The 11,347-nt window shown below is 41.7% G+C and overlaps 1 pseudogene; it reads right to left on the reverse strand.

Moving 5' to 3' along the window:
- Nucleotides 1–2,454: 2,454 nt before the first annotated feature.
- LOC127679894 (3'(2'),5'-bisphosphate nucleotidase 1-like) lies at nt 2,455–3,347 on the reverse strand (annotated as a pseudogene).
- Between the last annotated feature and the right edge of the window lie 8,000 nt (nt 3,348–11,347).

An 11,347-nucleotide genomic window follows, 5' to 3' on the forward strand; every position in this document is an offset into this window, starting at 1 on the left:
CTTAGTAGATTCCAGGAAGTTTCTACTGCATTAAGCTTCCACACCACTCCCAAAATGTCCTCCATTTCCAGATGTCTCCTTTCACCCCCTCCCTTCACCCCATTTCCCTTCCAACCTGATCTCTTCCTCCCCCAACAGATTCTTAGTCTGCTTGTATATATTTTACCCACCCAGGATGATTCATATGTCCCCAACCCTCAACACTTCATCTTTACCTAATCTCTTTGGGTCTACAAATTGTTGTTTGGTTATCATTTACTTGACAGCTAACAATACCTTATAAGTGAATATATACCAACCATATTTATCTTTCTGGGTCTGCATTACCTCTCTCAGGATGATTATTTTTAATGTTCCATCCATTTGCCTGAAAATGTCATTATGTCATTTTTTTAAAAACAGGTGAGAAATATTCCATTGTGTAAATGAATCACATTTTCTTTATTCATTCTTCAGTTGAGGGATACCTAGATCATTTCTAATCTCTGGTTATTATGAATAGAACAGCAAAGAACATGGTTGAGCAACTGTCTTTATTGTAGGATGAAGCATCATTTGCATATAACTGAGTTTTGAGGTAGATCAATTCTCAACTTTCTGAGGAACTGACATATGAATTTTTAATAGTAGCTGTACAAGTTTTCACACCCACCAGCAATGGAGAAGTGTTCCCCTTGCTCCATATTCTCACCAGCATGAGCTGTCACTTATGTTTTTGGTCTTAGCCATTCTGACAGCTGTAAGATAGAATCTCACAGTAGTTTTGATTTGCATTGTAATTGAATTATGTATTCTATCTAGACCATGTGAAAGACACAAAATCCTGGTATTTTATTTACAAGCTGTCAGCCTATATTGGGCAGGTTGAGAGCTATTCTAACTTGCATCCCAGCCATATATCCCTTGTTAGCTGCTGTTTAAGTCTTGCCCTGGGTTATCTCTGTTCTATCAGCCTATCTTTAGAATCCACTTCTACTGGCCATGTGTTCATGATCCATCTGCTCTCTTGATGGCCATCTCCTTTCTCCTTCTTTCCTGAACTCTCCTGAGATCCCTCACTGGATCTTCAAGTCCTTCCTTTCTCTCTCTACTGTCCAATCACAGGCTCTGGTCTTTTATTAACCAACTAACTTTAATTGGAGAGCAAGGTTTACACAACAAAGGCAGATATATAGGACAATTTTCTCATATGTAGATAACCAGATCTTGGGGTATAGAGTTTAGCATTTGTATACATAGCACCAGACCAACCCCATATTGCATTTCCCTGGTGTCTAAGGATGTTGAACATTCGTCTTAGTTAGGGTTTTACTGCTGTGAACAGACACCATGAACAAAGCAACTCTTATAGGGACAACATTTAATTGGGGTTGGCTTACAGGTTCAGAGGTGAAGTCCATTATCATCAAGGCAGGAACACGTCAGCATCCAGGCAGACATGGTGCAGGAGGAGCTGAGAATTCTACATCTTCATCTGAAGGCTGTTAGTATAATACTTGCTTCCAGGCATCTAAGATGAGGGTCTTAAAGCCCACACCCACAGTGACACACCTATTCCAACAAGGCACACCTACTCCAACAGGGCCACACCTTCTAATAGTGGCACTCCCTGGGCCAAGCATATACAAACCATAACAACATTTAAGAGTAGCTTGCCCATTTGACTTTTCTGTTTTGAGGATATTCTGTTTAGATCTGTATCCCATTTTTAAATTGGATTATTGGGGTTTTTGATATCTAATTTAATGAGTTCTAAATATATATTGAACATTCGTGCTCTTTCAGATGTGAAGTTGGTAAAAAATCTGTTCCCATTCCATAGCCTGGCTCTTTGTCTGATTGACAGTGTCCTTCGCCCTACAGAAGCTTTTTAGTTTCATGAGGTCCCATTTATTAGTTGCTGCTCTTAGTGCCTGAGCTATGGGTGTTCTGTTTAGAAAGTCTTCTCCTGTGCTGATTCCTTCATTCTTTCCTTCCAGTTGGTAACCCCTTGATCTCCTTCAGTTGTCTTATTGATCTAACTAAAATTCATTGAATACATATGGAGAGAATGGACAACCTTGTCTTATTCCTGATTTTAGTGGATTTGCTTTGAGTTTTTCTTTATTTAATTTGATGTTGGCTATAGGCTTTCTGTAAACTGCATTCATTATGCTGAGGTATGTCCCTTGTATTCTTAATATCTCCATGAAGGGGTGCTGATTTTTTGTTTGTTTGTTTGTTTGTCTCTTGTTTTTTTTTTGGTTTTTTGTTTTGTTTTGTTTTTTGAGACAGGGTTTCTCTGTATAATCCTGGCTGTCCTGGAACTCACTCTGTAGACCAGGCTGGCCTCGAACTCAGAAATCCGCCCACTTCTGCTTCCCAAGTGGTGGGATTAAAGGCGTATGGCCAGTTAATCATTTCTAAGATGTGTTCCTTTGAACCGAGGCCCCCCTGGGTAAGTGACAGACCCCTTCAGGGAATGAGTGCACTTTTGACTGACTCTGGAATGTGGCATGCATAGTACTCATAGTTCCGCAATGTGGACAGGACTCCGGCGGATTTCACGTGTTTCACCTCCTTGTTGTACTGCAGTGCATTCCTGTGGATGTCTGTCAACTTCCCTCCCACAGCAGGTAAGATAACTTCTGGGGCACAAGTGTCCCATTTCCTACATCCAGGACTTGCAAACTACATAGGCAGAGGCTTTGCCTTCAATAAACTGGATAATCTTGTTTCCTGCTCCCACTCTGAGCATGGTGTCAGGGTTCATGGCCGAAATGCAGACTGTGACCAGTTTATTCCTATGGGATCTGGTGGTTGTGATAATGTGCTTCCTGGCAGGTGCTTCTTTCAGCTGAAACCCAAAAGCACCCAAGCCCAGAACTCCGCAGATGGTCCTGCCCAGCACAGCGTCGGTCCCGCCTGGTAGTTATAATATGGGTATTTGATGATGTCTGCGATGACCTTTCCTGCAAAAGCATCCCAGTGAGAACTGTTACATTGTCAAGAAGACCTTCAGGGTATTCCTTGGTACCATCTAAGGGGTCAACCCAAACCACAAGGTCTTCCTCCTTGATAGCACGGTACTGCGATCAGGATCTCTTCCCATGGCTGTCTTCAATCAGCTCTTGATCCACTTCCCCAGGAGGCAGATTCTCTTCCCCTATAATTGTCAGCTTCAGGAATTTTTGCACCAGGGAAGAGCATATGCTCATCTGTACCAAGCAGTCTGCTTTGGCCTGCAGGTCAGTAGCTGAGGTCGTCTGCACGATGCCTAGGTCTCCTTCAGAAACGACATGCCTGACTATGGTTCCTGCCTTTTGAGCTATATGCTGAAGCATCAACACGGTGTGGCTGGAAGCCATGATAAACATTCAGCCTGGCGTTCCCAACGCGCCGTCTGGCATGGTGGCTCAAAGCACTGTCCAGCCTGGTGGCTCGCTGTTGCGGAACCGGCTGCCTCCAAGCCCACCAGTCCAATGTCTTTATTTATTTTTCTAAATGACTGTTATGCTTATATCTTCCTTTATTTGGCCTCTTTCCCTTACAACTTTTAAAATATTCTTTGTTCTGTATGTCTAATATTTTGATTATTATGTGATAAGGGGGCTTTCCTTTCTGGTCCAATCTATTTGGTGCTCTGTAAGTTCCTTGTACCTTTATAGACATCTCCTTCTTTAGATTAGGAAATTGTTCTTCTATGATTTTGTTGGAAACATTTTCTGGGCCTCTGAGCTGTGTTTTTTCCTTTTGTCTGTACCTATTATGCTCAGGTTTGGTCTTTTCATAGTGTCTTGATTTCCTGGATGTTTTATGTCAGAATTTTTTCAGATTTAACATTTTCTTTAACCAATGTATCCATTTCTTTTTCTTTCTTCCTTTCTTTCTTTCTTTCTCTCTTCCTTTCTTTTTTCTTTCTCTCTTTCTTTTTTTATATATCTTCTACACCTGGGATTTTTTCCATATCTTTTATTCTATTCACAAAGCTTACCTCTGTAGCTCTCGTTCGAATTCCTAAAGTTTTCATTTCCAGAATTCCCTCATTTTGCTATAGGGATAATGTTTATTTGTGCTGTGTCAAGATATGTCTCTGTCCTTTCTTGCCTGTGTAAGGCACCTTCTGGTTGGTTAAAATAAAAAGCTTATGGCCTATAGTAGAAGGTACAATAGTAGGTGGGACATCTGGCAGAGAGAGAGAGAGAGAGAGAGAGAGAGAGAGAGAGAGAGAGAGAGAGAGAACAACTCTGGGAAACAGTTGGGTAGGAAAGCACCACCTGGGCTTGGAGGAAGTCAGGTGACCGAAACTAAGAAGAAATATCAGATAATTGAGTCAGGAGATAGTGGGAAATGAAGCCTAGCTTAAAGTCAAAAAGCACTATAAATAAAAATAAGCTTCAAAGCCATTATTCAGGAACTGGGGCAGACATAGAAAAGGCCACACAGTTACAGTTTGGGTTTTCCTTATTAGTGCGATTTCTAATTTCAGGTCTTGAACTGTTTTATTCATTTCCTTCCACTCTTTTTTTGTGGAAAATTTTTCCTGGATTTAATTAAGGAATACATATTCATTTCCCCCTTAATGACCTTCATATTCATAAAGGGTCTTTGAAGATTTTGTTTGTTGTTTGTTGTTCCAATCAGAGTGTGCCTCAGCTATGTTGGAAATTCATGACTTGGTGTGGTAGGATAGCTGGGATCTAGTGGAGACATACTGCCCTGGCTGAAGTTGATTGTGTTCCTATACTGGCATCTAGGCATCGGGATTTGGGGTGATTTTATTTCTAGGGGTTGATTTTTGGATTTGAATTTGTTAGGTAGGTGTTTTGTTCCTTGGTTTGTCTCTGGATTTTCAGAGTGTAATGGCTGTGCATTGCTTGGTTCCCTGTCCTGTTCAGCTGGTATGTTCACAAGGAAAGCCTTCTTGTGTTGGAGGCTGGGATAGTGGGATGAATTAGGGGAAGAAAGAAAGGGGAGACCACAGTTCCCAACTACAGTAATGGGGATAGGACTGGCGAGATTAGATCTCAGGAACCTCAGGAAGTGCACAGCTCCCTCTTCAGCCTCCTTGTTGCTCTAGGAGGAGCTACTCTTGGGTTAGCAGCAGATTGGGAGAGAACAGTAAGTGTGGAGAGGAAGGTTAGAAAGGGAAGGTCTGTGGGAACCTGTAACCATTTGGGCTTTTCTAAGTCTGCTCCAGTTTCAGAATAATGACACAGAGGTTTGTTTATTAATAAATGAAGGCCTAGGCCTTAATTTAGGCTTACTCCCCAACTAGCTCTTAACTTATATAAATCTGTTTGTACTAATCTAAATTTTGTCACACAGTTAATTACCTTTCCTCAGTTTCATAAATCGGACTTCTTCCCAGAATTCCTATCTCCCCTGGAACTCCCACCTTCTATTTCCTGACTGTTGCTATAGGCCATAGTGTTTTATTTTATCCAATCAGAGTGTGCCTTCGGCAGGCAAAGAAGGAAGGACAGTGACACATCTTCACACAGTGTATATAAGCGTTATCTCTATAGGAACCATAGTAGATGGGAACAGGGGACAGGAAAAGCTATATTGGGTGTTCTGTTGTATGGCTCAGGATCAGACTGGGGGATTGGGTCTGGGGGAGCAGAGAGAGCAGAGAGAGCAGAGAAGGTCTGCAGGCAGCATTAATCTGTATATTTAAAATTATCATTGTCCCTCTCTCTTTTGGTCTCTGATGGGAACCTATGTAAATAGCAATGGTCTGTCTTTTCCAGATTCATCTCTTGCTTCTTGTTTCTTTGTTGAATGTCTCCTTTCCTATCATTTAGTGGTGCAGTGTCCCAACACAAAAAGCCTGGAAGCTTCTAGACAGTCTGAACCCATTTGCCTTTGTACATGAGCCATTGAATGGTTTACTGTACAGGTTAGCTGCTCGTTTGTTTACCATTTATTGCAGTGCTCCTGGCTCATGTGGCCCGTACTTATTTTGGTTTCTCAATTATGTCCTTCATTCCACTCACTCCCAACCCACCTTGATGACTATTACATGCATGCATGCACACACACACACACACACACACACAGAGAGAGAGAGAGACAGAGAGAGAGAGAGAGAGAGAGAGAGAGAGAGGAAGCATCACACATGTAACATGACCATTTAGGATGCTCTAATAATGCCAACTTATAGAGAATCACAATGTGACCTATCTTAGTTAGGATTTTATTGCTGGGAAGAGACACTGTGACCCAGGTAACTCTCCCCCCCCCCCCAACACACACAGGGTTTCTCTGTATAGTCCTGGCTGTCCTGGAACTCACTCTGTAGAGCAGGCTGGCCTCAAACTCAGAAATTCACCTGCCTCTGCCTCCCAAGTGCTGGGATCAAAGGCGTGCACCACCAGCACCGCCCGACCCCAGGCAACTCTTATAAAGGACAGCATTTCATTGGGATTGGCTTACAGGTTCAGAGGTCCAGTTCATTATTATCGTGGAAGGAAGCATAGCAGTGTCCAGGCAGACACAGTGCTGGAGAAGGAGCCACAATTTTTATATCTTGATTCCACAGTCAGAAGACTGACTTCCAAGCAGATAGGAGAAGGGTTTCATTGCCCACCCCTACTGTGATACACTTCCTCCAACATGTCCACACCTATTCCAACACGGCCACACTTCCTAATAGTGCCACTCCCTGGGCCAAGTATATTCAAACCACTACATGATCACATAAGCATACTGTCCAGGCAAGAATTCTTAGCACAAAGACTCTAACCATGAAACACAAAAATTCTTTATTCCATTTCCATACCTACAGCATCCTAGGATGCAAAACTGAAGACAATGTACGTGAGTCTAACTAACTATGCGTAATACATTTAAGTCAGCTTACTCCATTACAGATTATAAACACTATGCAGGCCCCCTCCCTTTGCCAGAGAATAAGGCTTACAGGAGTACCATAACTGACACATCATAAGAATTAAGAGCATCATATGCTTTTAAGGAAAATCACCTGCAATCTACAATTGAGGTACCAAAAATGTGAGCTGCATGTTATGAAGACCCTATAATAACTGAGTTGGGTCCAGTTACTCGCTTCATAGGCAAACATATTCAGTTGGGCTGGGGTGTAGTTCACTTGGTAGAATGTTTGTTTATCATGCACCAAAGTCTGGGTTCTAATCCTAGAACCACATAAACCAGGTATGATAATACATGCCCATAATCCCAGTGCTTGGGAGACAGATGTAGGAGAGTTGGGTGTTCAAGGTCATCCTTGACTAAAAAACAAGCAAGAAGTCAAATTGAGCTACGTGATAGCCTGTCTCAAGAAAACAAAACAAAGCAAGGTGGTTTGTGGAATTTTCATATCCCTTATAATGTTATTGCCTCTGGTTACACTGAACACTTTAATGCTTTGCTTAAACAAGATTACTTAATGTTATATTGAAAAGAAGCAGGTTTGTTGTGGGAAATACTAAAAATGATCAGCTGAGACCAATTACTCTATAGAATGAGCTTTATTAGGAGAGAGACCTTCATGACCATGAAGGGGGCATAGCTGGGCCTTGAAGTGGAAGAACCGTGGTTGGAGAGCAGTGTATCAGAGGCAGTGTGCTAGGACCTTAAAGCAGGGAGGACTTCCCTTTAGAACCTGGCGATGAGCTTCAGTTAAAGGACTTACAGGGAAAGAGTGAGAGAAATGCCCACCATGGACCACATGTCAGAGCAGAGGTTCTTGGCCAGTGGGTGGAGATCTAATAGTCTTAGGAACTGAGACAACTCTCAGTAGCAAAATTGCAGTTATGAAGTAACAATGAAAATAATTTTACAGTTGGGGGTCACCACAACATGAGGAAGTGTTAGAGCGAATAGGGGAGGACCTGGAAGAGAGAGCTTTCACAGAAATTCTCTGAACAAAGGGTATATTTGACATATATGTTTTGGGGAGGCTGACAGGAATTTGAACACCATATGATTTAATTTTACATAGCCTGTGTGCCAAGGAATCAGGTACTGGGTAGGACCACAAACTTCTCTTGTAGTTATATCAGGGAGGGGCTTCTTAACCCTCTGTCTCAGAGAAAGAGAGGAAGAAGGAGAGAGAGATAGAGGGTCTTGGACATAACATTTAGTAATGACTCTGAAATGAATGTATGAACAAAATTCTGTTTGGAGGCTACTAAACCATAAACCAGTGACTCTAAATCCAGTGGTGATTCTTTTTTTAGAAACTTTACTATTACTACCAACAAATCCCACTGACCAAGAGAGTACATCTGACAAGCATAATGCCCTGAAGGGAAGAGTCTTAGTTAGAAACATATAGTGACCTGTTTTTGTAAGTGAAATGATTATTCTTGCTACTGTTAAACTTTCCCACTGCTATAAAGTAAGGATATCTTATTCCAAATTAAAGACATCAATCTCATGTATGCTGGATACATAAAAGAAAAGCCATATTCTTTTTTGAATTTATTACAAAATGGGCTTAAAAGCAATGACATTTTTACCTGCTTAAAAAAACAATCAATACTAATAGATTTAAGTCAATTACAAATTCTACTAACAAATGTTTTGAATCTGTTTCTACTACATAGGCAACAGAGATACTACCCAGAGCTTTAGATACATTCTTCACAATAAGAAGTCTAACAGGGATAATTATTATCATCTTTCAGATACTTTACCCTTCTCTTAACTGTAATGAAACACTCTCTGGGGAACACAAAGCAAAGTGGCTAACTTCCCCCTTTTAACCCCTTCAATCAGCTTTTACGCCAAACCCATCCCCCAGTCTCTGATAATGTGAAACTTTTCACCAATAGCGAAACTGCTACTCGACACTGAGAAGTCACTCAAACAGCAGCTTTGTCTGAGACTGAACAGAGCACTCCTGTCTGGAAGGAGACCAGCATATCTGCCTCTGTGGAAGCAGGTGTAACCCATTTGCCCATGTACCAGTTCCAGTACTGGGGACTAGCGAACCCAAATTGTAGTAGGTTAGTCTGATGCTAGCTAGCTGCTTGCATTCTAATGCTAAGTACTAGTTTCTCAAGATGTGGTTGCCACTACAGCAGATCCTCCCGTATACCAATGATGCTATGTGAAACTTCCTCCTCAATTTAACTGGTCAATAAAAGGCTAGAGCCTGTGATTGGGCAGTGGAGGGAGAAAGGTGGGACTTGAGGGTGGAGTGAGGGGGTTTCAGGTAGAGGGAGTGGAAGAAGAAGAAGTGGAGGAGGCTCTGTAAGAGGAGATGGACTATGAATGAACCCATGAGCATGTGGCCAGGAGAAACGGCAAGTAACAAGGGACTTCAAGATGGGGAATAAGTTAGTATAGCTTTAAGCTCAATCTAGGCTTATGGTTTATAAGTAAAATACCTGGATCGTAGGTCTTTTATACAAGCTAGCTAGGATTATGAATTCATTCCATGTAAATACGACTTTGGCATTTGGGTGCAGGTTTCTACGCTCTCTGAGGTTTATGAGACTTCTCCTGATTCCTCCCCCACCCTCTGATTTACTAAGTTTTGTATCCCACAATTGTAAAGAAGCTTCAGCGTTTTATGTAGGATGGGCTCTAGGGCTCTACAGCCAAATGTCATGCCAACTGTTGCCACCTTTAGGGCAAGTAGTAGTTGCTTTTTGTTGTGTAGCCAGATGTTTAGAAATTAAATTGCATCCCACACATTGGAATAAATTCTCGTGATGGCGTGGAAATCCCCTTTCTATTTATACTTTCTTTAAAACAAATTGGGGGCCCTGAGGATATGGTTCCTTGGTAGAGCATTTGCCTAGCACGTAAGGCCCTGAGTTTGAGCCTCGGTACTGAACAAAATAAATAAAGATTTTGGGGCTGCACTCTAAGTATTGGCATCAATGGGAATAGTATGGTTTCTTCCATACCTTGTACCTCTTGCTCCTCACAGCCTGTCAGTAATAAACGTATTGCTGAAATCTAAAGGGAAATGTTTAGCTTTGGCTATTTATTGTCTTACGGTTTTGTTGCTGTGAAGAGACACCATGACCAAGGCAACTCTTACAAAGGAAAATATTTAGTCGGGGCTGGCTTACAGTTTCAGAGGTTCAATCCACTATCATCATGGCGGGAAGCATGGCAGCATGCTGGCAGACATGATGCTGGAAGAGAGGAGTTCTACGTCTTGATCTAAAGGCAGCCAGGAGGGCACTGGCTTCCACAAGCAACCAGCAGGAGGGTCTCTTCTGTACTGGGCAGAGCTTGAACTCTGAGATCTCCCACCCTTCCCTCCCTCAGCGACACACTTCCTGTAACAGGGCCACACCTACTCCAACAAGGCGACACCTCCTAATAGTGCTGCTTCCCATGGGCTAAGGGTATTCCTGTATGAAACAGGAATCCACATACACATATGTGGAATCACCAGATTCCACATACACATATGTGGAATCACCAGATTCCTGATAGCCACATTTTGCACTGATATGCAAAGATCTAGCTGTTGTTTAACTTCCTCTGCTAGGACAGAATGAAACAAGTTGCTCTGGAAAATGTTCAGATTTTAAATGGAGGGGACAGTATCCTCCCTGGGCTACTCCCACTTGCATCATTATCCAGTGCATCTCCCCATATTTTTACAGGTATATCTCTACACATATGCCTTGCGGTAGGTACAAATCTATTCAGCTACAAGAAAATGAAAACCCAGGAAAGGAAGCCAGTTTATTAGTTTCATTCAGAAGGAAGCCCAGAGGAAATAATTCAAATGTCCCTGCGTCAATGATAGCCAAAATGTGACATCAACATACTGACAGTGGAATTTATCCAGCTCTTAAGAGTGAAATTATGATTTATATTATACTGTGGATGTTCAGTGACAAATTATACTAATTAAATAAGCTAGACACAAAACACCAAAGACCCAGGATAGCCAAAGCAATGCTGATGAAAAAGAAGCATTGCTATGCTTGATTTTAAGGTTTTTTTCCCCTTTCACAGTAATAGTAGCAAAAAACAATATTGTGCTGGCCCCAAAACAAGAATGTAGCTTGACAGAACAGAGTAAAGTACCTGGATAGAAACACATGGCTACAGTAACTTGATTTTTTTTTTTTTTGACAAAGATGACAGAAATATATGTTGGCAAAGATGCAGTTGTCTTCAATCAATGGTGTTGTGAAATTTAGGTTACCACCTGTAAAAGAATGCAACTAGACCCCCCCCCTCACCCTGCGTAAGAGTCAACACTAGGTGGGTCAAAGACTTAATATAAGACCAGAGACTCTGAAACTCATAGAAAGAAAAACAGGGGAAACCTCAAGATATAGGGAAGTACTTTGTGAACAAATGACAAATAGGATTTCATGAAACTAAAACATAGAAATGGAAACGAGAGAAGACAGGCTTA

This window comes from Apodemus sylvaticus, chromosome 3 (genome assembly GCF_947179515.1).
Source record: "Apodemus sylvaticus chromosome 3, mApoSyl1.1, whole genome shotgun sequence".
Taxonomy (NCBI): Eukaryota; Metazoa; Chordata; class Mammalia; order Rodentia; family Muridae; genus Apodemus; species Apodemus sylvaticus.